This window comes from Salvelinus fontinalis, chromosome 33 (genome assembly GCF_029448725.1).
Source record: "Salvelinus fontinalis isolate EN_2023a chromosome 33, ASM2944872v1, whole genome shotgun sequence".
Taxonomy (NCBI): Eukaryota; Metazoa; Chordata; class Actinopteri; order Salmoniformes; family Salmonidae; genus Salvelinus; species Salvelinus fontinalis.
In genome coordinates this window covers 32293800-32310856 of record NC_074697.1, presented here as the reverse complement: position 1 = coordinate 32310856, position 17057 = coordinate 32293800, and the positions used below count along the sequence as shown (strand labels likewise).

At 42.3% G+C, this 17057-nt stretch overlaps 1 protein-coding gene across 2 annotated transcripts in view; it reads right to left on the bottom strand.

Moving 5' to 3' along the window:
* The window catches only part of LOC129832050 (septin-4), a 66553-nt gene that overhangs the window by 15421 nt on the left and 34075 nt on the right, over nt 1–17057 (bottom strand). The window lies entirely within an intron of this gene.

Here is a 17057-nt window from a genome sequence, read left to right as displayed (position 1 = left end):
CTATAGCTAATACCGGACACTCATTCATTCTTCATCGCGCAGTCTTCTAAACTCCCGACTCCATGTAATGCCAAGATGTTTATATTTACTTTTGATTATACTTGTGTAATGCTTTTTATGACATGGATCATAATTACAGTCTATCAGGTTGCGTGATCCTCTTAATGTTAGGTGGAAAATACAATGCAGAATTAAATGTATATCACACACGCACAAATGTGACCAGTCATTTTTCATATTCGCATTTCATTTCTTTCACTAGCAAATGCGAGTGAACTGCTGGCACTTGAGCCCATTGAATGTACATTTCAGCATCACAACAAACAAGAGCAGGGGCAGACACGGGGTAGCTACGTCGAATAATGATGTATTAATCTCTATGTCCTTTGACACAAACTCCGTACATTTCTGTGTGTTGCAGCTCGAGAATAGAGATGTTAGATTTACTCAGTGAATTTATTTTGTATTAAAATGTAAACAATTTATTTAAAACATTTTATTTTTAAATCAGACCCTATTCATTTCTGCTTACTTAAATCAAATAAAAAAATTCTACCATCATATTTGAAATGCAACAGAAAGGTCCCACATCTAGCCATCACTGGTTGTAATTCCAACAGTGTCCACAAGATACACTGCTGCTATGTGCAAAGTTTCAGAAGGATAACTATGTATGAGAAAACTACATGACATTTTGTGTGAAGTCACCCAGGTACATTTGGGCAAATCGTGAAGGAGACATTTACATGACATTTTTCTGCAAGAATATAGTCAAATCTGTATACTTGGACTTTGATTTAGCTTTTCCAGTATTAGTAGCCATATTATATGTTCAATATTTGCAAAACAGCCAGTTTTCATAACTCTCCATATTCTTATAATTTTTGTCCAAAAGGAAAGGCATGCTGTCGCACAAGGTTAGCAGCTACATTTTGTGACAGATACGTGGTTTCCCGATACTCCCGTAAAGCCCAGCTCATTGGCTATCTAGCTAGCTTTGTGTGACCCTGATTGGTGCTTATTTGACAAAGTTACAGTCGATCAAGTGAAGACCACACGCGTCATCGGCGTGCCATGAAGGCGTCGCTCTCTGACCAAATTTGGTGTCCTTTAGAATATACTACACCCCTAATAATATAGTGAAGTCTGGTTACGTTCTAGGTTATCTGAGGAATAAATATGAACGTAATTTGACTGGTTGAAACGATGTTTAGGGTTAGATTTTCACAGATTTCTTTCTTTGCAAATTGAACGAGTGGAAATACAAAATCGATCGTGCATGCAAAACAACACTTCATGTTATCTCTGGGACCCTTTGGATGACAAATCAGAGCAAGATTTCAGAATGCAAGTACACATTTCACCTTCAGAGGTGAATTTATCAAACCTATCGCGGTGAAAAAAGTGTTTTGTTGTTAGGAGCTCAAACAATGGCATGGCATTTTCTTGCAGTAATAGCTACTGTAAATTGGACAGTGCAGTTATATTAATGAGAATTTAAGCTTTCAGCCGATATAAGACACTTATGTACGAACATTTGTTGGTTCTCTAAAATCTGTGATCGTGACACAAGGCACAGCATGATTTACAACTGTCCCGTTGACGGGACGGGGTCAGAATTTTTTTTTTTCTTAAAATAATGTTCCCAAGGTAAATGGACATTTTCTCTGGCCCAGATAGTAGAATATGCATATCATTTACAGATTACGATAGAAAACACCCCAAAGTTTCCAAAACTGTCAAAATATTGTCTGTGAGTATAACAAAACGTATTCTGCAGACAAAAACCTGAGAAAATCTAACCCGGGAGTGATATATTTTTTTAAATCTGTGTTTCCTGGACCGTCTTTCTTCCATTTAAAGGGGTATCAACCAGATTCCTTTTCCAATGGCTTCCTCGGGCTGTGACCAGGCTTTAGACATGCTTTTATTTTGAAAAACGAACAAGATTCTTCAAGAGAAGTCAGGTGTCCTCCGAATAGTTCCTGCGCGCGCGAGAGGAGCTCTCCATTTTCCTTTTGTCTCTTAATGAATAGGTTATGGTCCGGTTGAAATATTATCGATTATGTTTGTTAAAAACAACCTGAGGATTGATTATAAAAAACATTTGACATGTTTCTACGACCATCACGGATACTTTTTGGAATTTGTCGAACGGAACAAGGCTTTGGTTTTCTGAACATAATGCGCAACCCAAATGGCGTTTTTTTTGTGATAAAAGTAATATTTATCGAACAAAAATAAAATTTATTGTGTAACTGGGAGTCTCGTGAGTGCAAACATCCGAAGATTATCTAAGGTAAGCGAATACATTTTATTGCTTTTCTGACTTTCGTGACCAAGCTAATATAAGGCTAACTGTTCTAGCATTGACTGCTACACTCACAAAAGCTTGGATTTCTTTCGCTGTAAAGTATATTTTCAAAATCTGACACGATAGGTGGATTAACAACAAGCTAAGCTGTGTTTTGGTATATTTCACTTATGATTGCATGATTATAAATATTTGTAGTAATATTTTTGCATTTGGCACCCTGCAATTCTAGCGGTTGTTTAGGAAAGTGATCCCACTAACGGGATTCGTAGCGCAGAGAAGTTAACTGGATCAAATCCCAGGTGGGTCCCACTGCTGTGAGCCTTTGAGCATGGCACTTTAGTTAATTAGATTAAGTATTCAGCTGAATAAATGGGAAACGTGTCTTACCAGTAGGTTATTGATACAGTACTTATGTAAATGTGATATTTTATACATTTGCAAACATTTCTAAAAACCTGTTTTTGCTTTGTCATTATGGGGTATTGTGTGTAGATTGAGGGAAAAAAAACAATTTAATCAATTTTAGAAAAAGGCTGTAATGTAACAAAATGTGGAAAATTCAAGGGGTCTGAATACTTTCCGAATGCACTCGATATTATAGTCTAGGAACATACAGCTCCAAGTTCTACAATATGAGAGACATTTCCATGAATGCTACGGATTTGTTCATCAGATGTGATCTAGGTGGGACATGCAGTAGGACTGTGGTTTCTGGTGTCGTGTGGTTTCCGGTGTCGGTCTGGCTCAGCTCAACCATAGGCCGGTGTTTTATAGCTAGCCGATAATGTGTTTTTCTACGCTTATTGGTGTATCAGCCTCTGGAACTATGTTGAGCTCAGCAGCTCAGATGCTCCGCTGCAGCAGCCCTGTTGACTGGGGTTTCAGTTATACCTCCAAGAGACCATTCAGATATATAGCCTAATTTGTTTGACTGTGTGCTTTAGATTTCTCCTTTGGAATTTTCTCAAAGGAATAGTGTGACTAAATCAAATGGAATAAGAAGTTAAATTAAGATGTAAACGTGGAGTTATGACTTAATTTACCAAGACAAATGTTGTCAACGTGACTATCATTTACATTATCACAGCCTGTTTGTCTCGTCTTATTAGTTGTGATGAATTCAGTTGGACTGGTTCTCTCTTACTGTATGTAGTCTGCTCTCCCTTTCTTTTTGTAAGGAATTGAGGTTATCTTATTATGTTGAACCAATGATAAGCACATCAGGGATCTAAAAGAAAGCAGACCTGCCAACATGCACGCATTTTGCGTATCAACTACGCAATTATTTTGTCCATGTACGCAGGTACGAGATCCGAGTTCAAAATAATATCCGTAACAGGTATAGGCCACACTACTGCCTCTCACTGCAATTACTAGTAGAAATAATTATTCATTTTCACCCAATTAGTGTAAGTAAAAAAAGATTCCCACAGTAAATCAATACAGTGACACCTCCAGTAAGATTAACCTGGGGGTCTCATATGCAGTTAGTGCATACCAACCACATGAAACCAGAAAGTTGCTGGTTCAAGTCCAAGGTGGCATACTGCTGCAGTGGCCAGCCCCTTGAGCAATAACTAAGGCACTTAACTGGAAAATACTTCTACAGATCTTGTGGAACCTTCATAAGCTGCAGTCAGAAACTGAAAACGTGCAGTATGTCAGCTGTTGATGATTTGTATGAACGTTTTGATCTTATCTTACGTTTAATTCCACAAATTTTACAGAGCAGTCATTCCAACACAACAAAAAGCTTTCTCTGCTCTGAAGAAAAATGTCATGGGTAAAAATCTCTCCAGTACAGAAAAATCTCTACAGGACCAATCATTCACTAAACCTCAACTAAATGCTGTAATAAATAATGTGGAGGTGACTAAACTGCTTGGAGTAACCCTGGATTGTAAACAGTCATGGTCAAAACATGTTGATACAACAGTAACTAAGATGGGGAGAAGTATGTCCATAATAAAGCGCTGTTCTACCTTTTTAACACTATCAACAAGACAGATCAAATCAAAGTTTTTGTCACGTGCGCTGAATACAACAGGTGTAGACCTTACAGTGAAATGCTTGCTTACAGGCTCTAACCAATAGTGCAAAAAAAAGTATTAGGTGAACAATAGGTAGGTAAAGAAATAAAACAACAGTAAAAAGACAGGTTATATACAGTAGCGAGGCTATAAAAGAAGCGAGGCTACATACAGACACCGGTTAGTCAGGCTGATTGAGGTAGTATGTACATGTAGATATGGTTAAAGTGACTATGCATATATTTACATTTTACATTTAAGTCATTTAGCAGACGCTCTTATCCAGAGTGACTTACAAATTGGTGCATTCACCTTATGATATCCAGTGGAACAACCACTTTACAATAGTGCATCTAACTCTTTTAAGGGGGGGGGGGGTTAGAAGGATTACATGATGAATGAATATATGATGAACAGAGAGTAGCGTAAAAGAGGGGTTGGCGAGTGGGACAATGCAGATAGCCCAGTTAGCCACTGTGCGGGGGCACTGGTTGGTCGGCCCAATTGAGGTAGTATGTACATGAATGTATAGTTAAAGTGACAATGCATTTATGATAAACAGAGAGTAGCAGCAGTGTAAAGAGGGGTTGGGGGGGCACACAATGCAAATAGTCAGAGTAGCCATTTGATTACCTGTTCAGAAGTCTTATGGCTTGGGGGTAAAAAAATGTTGATAAGCCTTTTTGTCCTAGACTTGGCACTCCGGTACCGCTTGCCATGTGGTATTCGAGAGAACAGTCTATGACTGGGGTGGCTGGGGTCTTTGACAATTTTTAGGGCCTTCCTCTGATACCGCCTGGTGTAGAGGTCCTGGATGGCAGGCAGCTTAGCCCCAGTGATGTACTGGGCCGTACGCACTACCCTCTGTAGAGCCTTGCGGTCAGAGGCCAAGCAGTTGCCGTACCAGGCAGTTATGCAACCAGTCAGGATGCTCTAGGTCCTACAGGCCCTAGTTTTGTTGAACCTGGACTACTGTTCAGTCGTGGGGTCAGGTGCCACAAAAAGGGACCTCTGAAAATTTCAATTGGCTCAAAACAGGGCAACACGGCTGGCCCTTAAACGTAATGTACATTTAGAGATAAAAATAATATGCATGTACATCTCTCATGGCTCAAAGTGGAAGAGAGATTGACTTCATCACCATTTGTTTTTGTAAAAAGTGTTGACAAGGTGAATGCACTGAGCTGTTTGTCTGAACTGCTAGCACACAGCTCGAACACCCATGCATACCCCACAAGACATGCCACCAAAGTCAAAAACGCACTATTGGAGGAGCACAGTACTATGTAGTGCCATGGCTACATGAAACTATTCCACATCGGGTAACTGATGCAAGCAGTAGTGTCAGATTAAAAAAAGATAAATATACCTTATGGAACAGCTGGGACTGTGAAGAGACGCACACAGAGGAACAGACACATGCTTACACATACATGATAAGACACGCACACTGAATTTTGGATTGTAGATAGGTGGTAGCAGTGTAGTGGCCTGCGGGAACGCACTTAATGTGTTGTGAAAAGTGTTAAGTAATGACATGTAATATTTTAAATTGTATATAAAACTACCTTAATGTTACTGGACCCCAGGAAAAACAGCTGCTGCCTTTAGTTCAGGTCATTAGGAGTAACAACATGCCATAGTGAAGCCACAATATAACTATTTCACTCTGGTCCGTGGCGGTGCATACAATGCATTCAGTCTGCACCCACTTTTGTGGAAGGTATTCAAACATCTTTAATGAGTTCTTATAAGCACTTTAGAAATGGCATGTTGTGGGTTCCTTCACATGCTAATTGAAGAACCTAATGTTCACCTTTAGGAGGGGACTTCAACTTACTGTCTGCCCTCAAAGGGACCATTGTCAACATGCCATCAACTAAGTCCAAAAAAAGGGGAAGAAATTATGTGATGTGGGAACGAAAGGGGAAAAGTTTTTACCAGATTGACGGAGTAAAAGGTTGATTAGACTATATACACATACAGTCTCAGAGAAACAATAAAAGGACATGAAACCAAATTCAACATAACAGTAGTTGTGGTTGGCAACAATACCCTGCTTTGTTACTGTTGGAGTGAGGTAGAGTGTTTAACTGCCACTACTGTTGCACTCAGAGGACCAGGCAGCTTAGTGCTTTCCATAGGACATGGAGTGTGTGTATGGCAGGTTGACGATTATTGTCATGAGTCTTTTCCTGGAGGCAGAACTGAGCAATTTCCACTTAGATAGGCCAGCTGCAAAGTTAAAATGTGCTATATTGTACAAATTAAAAGGTTAGGGTTAGGTATTAGGGTTAGCAGTGTGTTTAAGGTTAGGGTTCAAATCTGATTTGATGACTTTGTGGCTGTGTCAGCTAGTGACCACTCTGCAGAGCTGCCTCCAGAACAAGATTAATGACAAAAAACGCCAACCTGAGTGTGTGTGTGTGTGTGTGTGTGTAGACATGGGAAATGCAACCACAAGCCACAGAGAGCCATAAAGAAACGGTACAGCATGTTGTTATGGACCTCAAGCGATGAAAGCACATTTCTACTACAGGCAATTGAAAAGTCAGTGTAACAGTATAACTTTAAACCGTCCCCTCGCCCCGACCCGGGCGCGAACCAGGGACCCTCTGCACACATCAACAACGGTTGCCCACGAAGCATCGTTACCCATCGCTCCACAAAGGCCACGGCCCTTGCAAAGCAAGGGGCAACACTACTTAAGTCTCAGAGCAAGTGACGTAACTGATTGAAATGCTACTAGCGCGTACCCGCTAACTAGCTAGCCATTTCACATCCGTTACATCAGCACCCTTATTTCTATCTACTAAAACTACAGTAGAGTAATTATGGTGCTATCGTTCAATGTCCGGTTGTGAAAATGTCTTTATTAAGCTCGAGTATAGTCAGACTATGCATTTACTTTAGAATATGTTAATTTCCCCTTCCTGGAGGAAATGCATTATTTTACAGCATCTTAAGTGAAATGAGAGGTTTCAACGCCCCTGTGAAATACAAACTGTATTTTACTGGATGTTCTGCAGACTAGATGGGAGATTCCCCATTGGCCACCAAAGTGTGCTCTGCTTTGCTCTGCTCTGTGTGAATGCTGTGGTTGTTTAGATCAGTACAGAGTGCTCTGTGTGAATGCTGTGGTTGTTTAGATCAGTACAGAGTGCTCTGTGTGAATGCTGTGGTTGTTTAGATCAGTACAGAGTGCTCTGTGTGAATGCTGTGGTTGTTTAGATCAGTACAGAGTGCTCTGTGTGAATGCTGTGGTTGTTTAGATCAGTACAGAGTGCTCTGTGTGAATGCTGTGGTTGTTTAGATCAGTACAGAGTGCTCTGTGTGAATGCTGTGGTTGTTTAGATCAGTACAGAGTGCTCTGTGTGAATGCTGTGGTTGTTTAGATCAGTACAGAGTGCTCTGTGTGAATGCTGTGGTTGTTTAGATCAGTACAGAGTGCTCTGTGTGAATGCTGTGGTTGTTTAGATCAGTACAGAGTGCTCTGTGTGAATGCTGTGGTTGTTTAGATCAGTACAGAGTGCTCTGTGTGAAAGCTGTGGTTGTTTAGATCAGTACAGAGTGCTCTGTGTGAATGCTGTGGTTGTTTAGATCAGTACAGAGTGCTCTGTGTGAATGCTGTGGTTGTTTAGATCAGTACAGAGTGCTCTGTGTGAATGCTGTGGTTGTTTAGATCAGTACAGAATGCTCTGTGTGAATGCTGTGGTTGTTTAGATCAGTACAGAGTGCTCTGTGTGAGCCTGGGCTGTTAAAGAGACAGAATGAGTGAGATGGGTGGGCAATACAGAAACACACGGCTCTGCCAGAACAGCCCAAGGGAAGACAGGTGCTCATTTTACATACTTTCTAAATGTAATCCGTTACAGTTGCTAATTACCTGTCCAAAATGGCAATCAGTAATGTAACTTTTGGCTTACTCAAACTCAGTAACGTAATCGGATTTCTTTTGGATCACTTTTCCCTTAAGGAGGCATTAGAAGACACACGATCCATCAAATGCATTTGGTGTGTCATCATAGTGGTATCTGACTTGTGGAACAAACTTAAAACTTGCACCTTTTTTGAAAATTCTGAATTGAATGTGTTGTGTCAATGTACATTCTCACAAACATCCTTTCTGACTCTTTTTTAAAGATCCAAGAAGGCATTAACTAGTTTTTAAAAAGTATTTGTAATGTGATTATAATATTTTTGCTGGTAACGTAACCATTAGTTTTTTTGTAATCAGATTACATGTAATCAGTTACTCCCCAACCCTGGAAGTACATATACATACATACATACATACATACATACATACATACATACATACATACATACATACATACATACTACAGCACATCTACAGTAGACTGGTGCTCGAAGACTTGAGCAAAATGCCATTAAACTGACACTATCAGACAGGAAGAGCCCCCCAGTCAATAACATCTGCACTGCCACAGCAGCAGCTGCAGGTAGGCTAACTCTCCAAAACCAATACACACGCACAGTGCATTCAGCTGTTACATTAATCAATATAGACATCTTAACATCCCTATGAAAGACTGGTGCCTCCCCTCTCACAACCAGCACCCAGTTGCAGTGGTGCCAGAACACAAGGCAACAACAACCAACATGTGTTTAGAGTCATGGGAAGACATGCACATCACAGTATAAATCTGTGTTGAGGAAGAATGTCAAGCCTAATGCAGAATTATGCTCACACAGAACACACACACACACACACACTGATATTTATACCAAACTGACTGAAGGCAACTTGTAGTGTTGTGTTGCAGACTGTGTGATACAGTGGTAAACCTCAAGCATATGCTCAGGGGAGAAGCTGGCAATGCTGACAAAGACAAATAGTTTCATTACCACTATAGTGGAGGAGTGAACACTACAGACCATTACCACACACATACATACCTCAGAGTCGCTGTTTGTTTCAGAGTTTGCTGCCATTTTCTTCTTTGGGACCCCAATGACATGAAAATAAAAGCCCCCAATAGAAGACAGAACCCAAATCAAAAGAGACAGATCAGAGGAGGAGACAGTAAACAGGCCTTGAAAAGCTCCTCAGTCCTACTGTCACTTCACCTCTCACAGAATACACCTCAGTACATAAACACACCCATTTTTCCTACCCTCATCCAATCAATTGAAATCAAATCTACATAACCAGACCCCTTGCTACAGACTTCAGAGCTCTGTTTTGCATGCCCCTTGGCTCATTGCCAACCACTCTGTGTGGTGTATATTTGAATAATCCCACCCCTTTCTCAGTTCTGACCACTGTGTGCAGCCCATGTATATTAGATGCAGATGTAGCGCTGTCCTGTCACTCCTTCCTTCAGGAGAGATGCTGCACTGTTGGAAGCTTTACAACATCTGCCCTGTCGCCTTTTAAACAAGCCCCTGCTGTCCTCATTCTGCACAGCCACAGCTTTGCTCCACAATGCACACACAGATGTTGTGCTTGTGAAAAATGCATGCATGTGCATACACACGTTTGTGTCACTAATGGTAGAGAAGGAAGAGTTTAATTTAAGCACAGCTCATCACTTAGTACTCATACAGGCTGCAGGCGCCCCAGACTCTAGCACCGCTCACTGCCCCCATCCAACCCCCCTAGCATCTCAGCTGGCAGTACCATTGCAAGAGTGATACTGCAGTGGGGAAGAATAGTCTTTCCAGTGTGTGTGTGTGTGTGTGTGTGTGTGTGTGTGTGTGTGTGTGTGTGTGTGTGTGTGTGTGTGTGTGTGTGTGTGTGTGTGTGTGTGTGTGTGTGTACGTACATGGCACATGCATCTGTGGGGACAGGGCACAAAAGGGATGCTCAAATACTTTAATGGGAAGATCCAAAAAATATATGTATGCAATGTGGATATAATGCGCATGCACAGACACACACTTTAGTCAGTCACCATACTAGGCCATAATATAAAGATTTACCATAATCTGTCTGGTATTACGCATTACTCATTCTTAGGGAATTTGGTTTTTGCGATTACACTATTCCCTCCCATTTTACAGCAAGGTTTAAAGTCAAATGAATGGGCACAGCACAAAGACTGAGCCACATTCATTTTCTCAGTCTTTTGTTACGCCATTGTAAAGGCAGTCCAGGACTGAAATAAGCAGGAACATGATTCTCTCAGTTTCAGCAGCATTCAGACAGACGGTCTCATATGCTTAACCAGAGTCATTGTCCTCAATATGTAGATTAAGAAGCACAACTCCTCTGTGTTTCAGATAATCTAGGACTACGAGAGAGAGAGAGAGCTGGGATTCAGATAATCTATGACTATGAGAGAGAGAGAGAGAGAGAGAGCTGGGATTCAGATCATCTAGGACTACGAGAGAGAGCTGGGATTCAGATCATCTAGGACTACGAGAGAGAGCTGGGATTCAGATCATCTAGGACTACGAGAGAGAGCTGGGATTCAGATCATCTAGGACTACGAGAGAGAGCTGGGATTCAGATCATCTAGGACTACGAGATAGCGAGAGAGAGCTGGGATTCAGTTCATCTAGGACTACGAGAGAGCTTGGATTCAGTTCATCTAGGACTACGAGAGAGCGAGCTGGGATTCAGATAATCTAGGACTACGGGGGGGGGCCTCCCGGGTGGCGCAGTGGTCTAGGGCACTGCATCGCAGTGCTAGCTGCGCCACCAGAGTCTCTGGGTTCGCGCCCAGGCTCTGTCGCAGCCGGCCGCGCCTGGGAGGTCCATGGGGCGACGCACAATTGGGCTAGCGTCATCCGGGTTAGGGAGGGTTTGGCCGGTAGGGATATCCTTGTCTCATCGCGCTCCAGCGACTCCTGTGGCGGGCCGGGCGCAGTGCGCGCTAACCAAGGGGGCCAGGTGCACGGTGTTTCCGACACATTGGTGCGGCTGGCTTCCGGGTTGGATGCGCGCTGTGTTAAGAAGCAGTGCGGCTTGGTTGGGTTGTGCTTCGGAGGACGCGTGGCTTTCGACCTTTGTCTCTCCCGAGCCCGTACGGGAGTTGTAGCGATGAGACAAGATAGTAATTACTAGCGATTGGATACCACGAAAATTGGGGAGAAAAGGGGTTAAAATTTAAAATATATATATTTTTTTAAATCTCGGACTACGGGAGAGCTGGGATTCAGATAATCTAGGACAATGAGAGAGCTTGGATTCAGTTCATCTAGGACAACGAGAGAGCTTGGATTCAGTTCATCTAGGACAACGAGAGAGCTTGGATTCAGTTCATCTAGGACAACGAGAGAGCTTGGATTCAGTTCATCTAGGACTACGAGAGAGCTTGGATTCAGTTCATCTAGGACTACGAGAGAGCGAGCTGGGATTCAGATAATTTAGGACTACGAGAGAGCAAGAGAGCTGGGATTCAGATAATCTATGACAACGAGAGAACTTGGATTCAGTTCATCTAGGACTACGAGAGAGCGAGCTGGGATTCAGATAATCTAGAAATACGAGAGAGAGAGGGAGAGCTGGGATTCAGTTCATCTAGGACTAGGAGAGAGCGAGCTGGGATTCAGATAATCTAGGACTACGAGAGAGAAAGAGAGCTGGGATTCAGACCATACACATTAATCTTCCTTTGACAGATTTGCTGTGAGAGGAATTCACACAGTCAGCCTCTGGGAGGAGAGGCTGTCTGCATTACTGTAGACCACTACCAGATCCAGATCCCAACCTATAGGATCATCACTGTCAGCAACCAACATATAGACAGTGCAATGAATACTGTAAGCAGTTGACAGTATCCCCATACAGTATGGTAAAAACCCACTAAGATCCTGTAAAGCTGTGAGAAATGTGCAGGGCTGGCTAGAGGGTGAGAGAAGGGGACATTCCCATTTCCACGCAGACTGGAGTTCCATGCCCACTTTCCTGTGGTGTCAATACTACTTCCTATAGTATTGTAAGTCTGTTGAAAGGAGTCCAGGTCCTGTATTCAGAAAGCGTCTTAAGAGTGCTGATCCAGGTCTGCCCTCTTATTCATTATGATTTAACAGGCTGAACTGATCCTAGAACAGCACTCATACTCTAAGACACTTTGTAAATATGGGCGCTGGTCCTCTCTAATACTCTCTCATCAGGGACTGATAATCAGGATTGTCTGAAGGAGCTGACAGCATGCCCCAAGAGATGGGATGACACACACACAGCTCAGACAGACTAGACAACACTATAATAAACAGCTGTCTTTGGAGACTCTACCGGATCATATTCCCAAACATAATTAAAATGCCTGGCTTCTCCCAGTTTACATTGTAGGGTCATCCAGCACGGGGCCAGAATGGCATACCTGATGATGAAACTACTATTCACTGACAGACAGGATACATGCTATTGGAACTCCCAAGTCCCCAAAATGGCCTCTGCGTCTCTGTGACAAGAACAGTCTTGTTTCCTAATTGGAACAGTAGGGGAAAAAGTCAGATGTAAATCAGATGCACTTAGATCAGATACAAATTTGAGTCATTTACTGTGTAAACCTTTGGTCAACAGACCTTCATCAAATGGAAGACAAAGGAGACAGGAAATCACATGGTTGCTCAAACTGTGCTCCTGTGTCTGAGGCACTTAGCACTGTAGACACTCGGTCCTCAGACTCCCCTGGGTACAACATTGACACCAGAGTGAGCTGGCGCCATCTAGTGCCCTCCACATGAAACAGCTTGTCAAACACACAGACGTGCCATACACACACGCACACACGAAAATGACACATTTTATGACGTGGGGTTGACGTCATTTTCGTAACACCTGATGCCAATGACATAAATGCCAATGGCTATTATAAATACCAGAGCATCACACTAGTGGGACAATAATTGTAATGCACACAGCGTTCTAACTGAACACACACATAAATGCTACTGCCCTGTAGACAAGGACAACTAGCACCCCAAGTATGGTTCAGTCATGTGATGTGTGTGAGACAGGGTCTCTCTCTAGGGGTAGGGCAGCAGTCAATGCAACCTGGCTCTTATGAAGCCAGGGTAGGCTATGCCGAACAGGCTCAAAGGCACTGCTATTCTCCACTGAGGTTCATTCAGGACAGGTAAAAAAACATTCCGAGAACATTTCCGAGAACACAGAGTTTTCACAATAGAGACCAAAATGCCTTATCAGCTTTCTCAGATCAACTAAAATCATTAAAACACATTGATCACAAGAAGATGGAATGTTGAAGAATCTAACAGCTCTCACCGAACTTCCACATTACCAGATATCGACCACCTCTGCATGAACAAGAACAGCAGCCCACAGCAGCCCCGGCCCCCACATGAGAAGTCCTTAGTGCTGAACCTGCACTTCCTCCTCCATTCAATTAAGGTTCTTTATCTGACCCAGCTAAACGTTCCTGTTGGAACCAGGCTGCACAAGCAGCATTCCTCGACCCTCTGTTTTGTTTTATCCTCGACAAGCCGGTGTGGAGAAACAATCGGCTCGTGAGGTCGTGGCGAGGAGGTGTTCCGTCAGAGGGCTGAGGAAATGAAAGAGGCCATCAGAGATGAATAGAGGGAGGGAAGGAAAGAGAGAGGGAGAGATGGAAGGAGAACTCCTATTATCAATTACTTTGGTATGACCCTCAGTATATATTCCAGAGGAAACACTGAGTGCCAATGGCACATGACCTCATGTCTTTAGATGTGTTTTTCCCCCTCTAATGCTCAGTTGGATAGTTCTCTATGAAAGCAATGGCCTTTAGATGGATACAGGCTTCTGGATAGTTTCACTAGATAATAACAAACCACTGCACCACAACCAGTGTGCCTACCCAGTCTCTGCAGTGAGTGTAGAATTGGATGGCACTCCTGTGCAGGGTTGGCCAGTGTGGCCCCGGTCAGCCATCCATACCTCCTCTGTCCAAAATGGGCTCTCTCTCTCGCACTCTCTCCCTCTCCGACCAAAACTCATGGTGGGCAAGCACAGATCCAAATGATTCCTCTACACGGTAGAACTGTGATTTCCAGCAACTCAAAAGGCTGTAGGGGCTGTTTTTAGCTGCTTTATTTTGCTGACATCTCAAGAGAGAGCTACTATGCAATGACCAGAGAAAGACACGCACACACACCTGTATAATAGGTTGATTATAGTTGGCCATTTGAACTGTATTTGTTATCAGTCTTATTTAAAACAAACATTAATTATTTTTAGGGTATAAATATATATTTTTGTTGCTGTTTATACTGTTCTGTGTTCCAGTTGCAGAAGCCAAGCTGAACAAAAGGTCTGCGTTTCCATTTAGCTATAAATAAATAGCCCTGAATTATCCCCGTCCCTACACCTTTGACAGAGACCTGGGGCCTTCTGTCAGACTAGTGCTTTACCATTCACTCTACTCTCACCCCATTTACCCAAAACTGAGGAAACCAGAGATTATTATTGGTTTCCAATGACCCCCAGATCACTGTAAAGCTCAAACTGCAGCTGAATAATTACTTTCAATTCCAGACAGAGAACAAAGCACTTTGTTGTAAACCTGCATGGGAAGGTATTGTTAATGTTTATCTAGCTAGCTAGGGTCTGTTAGTACCCAAAAAATGATGTTTATCTAGACTAGCTAGGGCTGTTGTACCCAAGTACTGCAGATCTGTTGTACGCAAACAGTGGAAGAAGAGAAAATTTGCAGCCAGACAGACACCTGAAACTGCAAATAACCAAGACAGACAAAACAATGTATGAACATCTGATTAGTAGCCGGGCTGTGAACGGAGATTTGCCCTTTGAGAGTGAGGTGTGAAACGGTGGACTATTACTAAACGGTTACAGTGCATTCCAGCCAGCCTGTCTGTCGGTCGTCCTCATTACATGAATATAATACCACCTTGTGTGATCTCAAGCTCCAAAAACAGGCTTTATCAAAATGTTGACTTTAAAGAGGGGCCAGGAGTAAATTAGGACTTATGGTTGCCGTTGAACACAGTGTTGACATTGTGTGGTGAGCAGATTTAATAAGGGAGTGATATCAGCGTCTGGACATCCTGAACTTCCTGTCTTGCTCAATAGAGGAGGGTCTTGTCTAAATGAAGTGAAGAACAACAGGTATCTAGACATCCCTAACTTTAACAAAACTATAGTAACACTAGATGGCAACTTTTCTTTTGACTAAATTGAAAACCAAACCTGTGGTTTTCTACAGGGAGTGAAGGTGATGTATATTAGTTCCTAAAAGGTTAGATTATTCCTCAATGGGTGACATTAAATGCTTATTAATCTCATAACTGTTATAAGCGAAGGTTGTACCTGGTGACCCTGCATGCTGGTTTTTCTGTCTGACCACACATCTCTCTCTGAATACGTCGTTATATTCGTGGGTCCCCCAATCCCTACAGCACTCTTATTAAAAATGATTTACAGGACCAGTATCCATTTCTGCAGCAATGCAACTCTGCAAAGTAACAGTCATCCTGGCCTATTACACAGCTGCATGGAAAGACAGACGCTCAGCTGTAGCTAGATGTACAGTAGCCTAGTTATGATAGAATACATCGTGTTTCTCTTTTCTGAATGTAGTTCTCTTCCCTGGCATGGCCAGTGTCCCCCCCTCAGTGTATCCACTCACTGGTTATCCCATTATGTCACGAGAGACGAGCCCAGGTCAGTCTGCGGAAGGCCTGAGGGGGGGGGGGGGGGCTTATTACAACATTATGAAGTGCTTATTACATTGTGAAGTGCTTATTACCACTTGCTACCAGTTTATTGGCTCTCACCTATTAGAAATAGTAAAACAGTTTGGAATGGAAAATGAAAATCAGTGTTATTGGACAAATTCAGGTACTGTAGTACCTCCCGTTTCACTTTGGTTCAAAAAGTTATTAAAACCTGATACGAGTTCTGGTTCTCCAAGACGAACAGGTGCACCGATAAGAATTGTCTTACCGCTGCACATAAAAAAAATGTTGGATTCAGAGCCACACCTTGTTCCTTGACATAGTCGTCTGTATGGGCCAGTGTGCTCCGTCTCAGTCTCTGCTGTCTCTTCACGTCTTCCAGTGAATCACCACACTGACTATATAGACTACTACCCTCTCTCATTTCCATTTTTACAAGACAGTCAGTCGGGTCTAGAAAGGAGGGAAGGCTTTTAAGAAGGACACTCCAAGGAGACAGGAAGAAAATGCTTATATTAGAATGGAATCCGTGGGATAGTTTTACTCAAGGTTCTAAATCCTTTAGTCTTAATGGATACGATGTAGAACAGGTACCATATTTGTAGACCAGGGCTATTCAATGTCGGTCCTGGAGGGCCAAAACACTTCCAGTTGTCATCTTCTCCTTCTAATAGGGGACTAATTCAGACCTGGGACACAAGGTGAGTGCAAACCAGGTAGAAACAAAACAAATCTGAAGTTTTGGCCCTTCAGGACCAGAATTGAACAGCCCTCCTATAGACAATGATGGTAACAGCCTGTGTTGTAATGTAAGTAATGTAATAATATTAGGGTTGGGCCGATATGATTAAATCGAATATTGTGATATTTAACATTGATGACATATTGTGAAGTGCAAGACGATTTATCTTGATGTGCAAGACTATAATCTATTTGAACTTTACAAATCAAAACAGTGCAGTTTTATCAGTTAGGCTGAATCAAGATGTTGAAAATGAAGTCTAAATGAATTAACTAAGCCATATTTTTTCACCATAAGATTATTTAATTAAAATGTGACTAATATCATAAATAATCACAAAAATAGCAGTCTAATGATT